The following is a 1748-nucleotide window of genomic DNA, read 5'->3' as shown; positions in this document are numbered from 1 at the left end:
GTGGGAAAAAAAGATCAACATTCAAGTAGAAATATGTATAGGCAACAGTAATGAAAGAGCAATTGAGAAACTGAATATACTAATTGCCAGATCACACATAAAAGTGGAACTCTAATCCACAGTCTGCAGCAACCTGTCCAGGATATTGAACCACAACTGCTATGGCCATTGGTCTAAAACAGCCAGGACTTAATCACTAACTGACAGTTTCCCTAATTCATTCTGCAGCATCAAACTTTGGACCAACCAGAGAAGGCCACAAATGATCTGCTAACCTATCATATATGATGCTGGCTGCTAGTTAGCATGCCTCCAACTTCCCCAGGCCAACAGCCTCCAATTAGGGTACAAGAAAACTGAAGCCTTTCTTTTTCCCCTATAAAGTGTTCCCAGTTCTCCTGCCTTTGAGTCTCTGCCAAATGCTAGTGGTGGTGGCTGACTCCCTTCCTCTGTCAAGTTCTGAATTGTCTTTAATTGTCATTTGGCTAGTTGTTATTTATTTCCACATAGTTTATAGATAAAATACAAGTAGCCAATAAATGTGTATGTGGTGGAGGGGGGAGCTTATTGTAGCTAATTTTTTTAAACAATGTAATAAGCTGGTAGAGGCATGGAGATGGTGGCTACAACCTCTGGGCTGGAATGAACTGCATTCTTAGTGGAGGCAGGGGAGCTAAGCCAGAGCCATGGTTAGTGCAGTGGTAGCAGTTAGTGGCTGCTACCACTAAATGGTGGCTGACCATTGCTGATGCATGATTTGCAGGCTGTTATGTTCTGCAAGCCATGAAGCATATGGGGCCTCAAGTCAAACAAGTTTTTCAAAGTCTACCAAAATCTATAAGACTTCCTAAACATTTCTACCAATTCTTTGCTCCCTGTATATGAACCATAGAACTACACTTGAAGAGGGCCTTCAGTGGTGGCTATTACAGAGGTGGGTTCAAACTCAAAATGATGAAAAGAGAAGCAGTATTAATATGAGGTGTAAGCCCTACCACCAATAAAGTAAGAATAAGAGATGCTCATCAATGAATTATGCTTTTAAATCACCCAGACAAGGGAGGATCTCCTTATATAGTAGTCAAAAGTCAATGAAGCTAAAGATTTACTAGAAGATTAAGCTAAAAAAATAAAGTAAATGTATGACCAATTTTAAGTTTTTGTTAGTTACGTATTCAAGTGCCAACTTTTTATAAAATGTCCCAAAGCTACAAATTTTAAAAGTGATTTACCACAAACTAGCAAAGTCTTGGTACATTTGTTTAATGAGAGATTTTAAGTCAGGTTATGGAATATTTGCAGTGCTCAATAATTATGGGTAAATACATACCATTTAAGTAGAAATATTATTTATTACTGTGGGATAACTCAGGATATGGCCCCTCCACCTCAGAGAACAGATGGCTACCTGGCCAGGAGCCATAAGGAATGAGGAAACAGTCTCTCAAGGCCCCTGTGTTCATCACAAACTTGTAGCATTTTCATGCTATTGCATCTTCTTCCCCGCTGCAACCCTATAAGAAGAACCAAGGCTGGCCGCTATTGGGCAACCCCCTATAATGTGAGTGATAAATGGCATGTCCACAGCATATTCACATCTGCTGGTCCTCCATGAGATTTTTTCAGAACATCACTGTTGTGAGTGTATGTTCCTGATATAACCTTTCCTATAACTCAGCCTGGCAACTGCTTGGCTTGCTGCTTGCTGAACAACCTGGCACCAAGGAAGACACAAGAGTAACACTCAG

General features: G+C 40.4%; 1 pseudogene; it reads left to right on the top strand.

Moving 5' to 3' along the window:
• The first annotated feature begins 783 nt into the window (after positions 1-783).
• On the top strand, positions 784-1138 carry LOC114506056 (annotated as a pseudogene).
• The last annotated feature ends 610 nt before the right edge of the window (positions 1139-1748 follow it).

The sequence above is a fragment of the Phyllostomus discolor genome, chromosome 9 (assembly GCF_004126475.2).
Source record: "Phyllostomus discolor isolate MPI-MPIP mPhyDis1 chromosome 9, mPhyDis1.pri.v3, whole genome shotgun sequence".
Taxonomy (NCBI): Eukaryota; Metazoa; Chordata; class Mammalia; order Chiroptera; family Phyllostomidae; genus Phyllostomus; species Phyllostomus discolor.
This window is presented reverse-complemented; position numbering and strand designations above follow the sequence as displayed.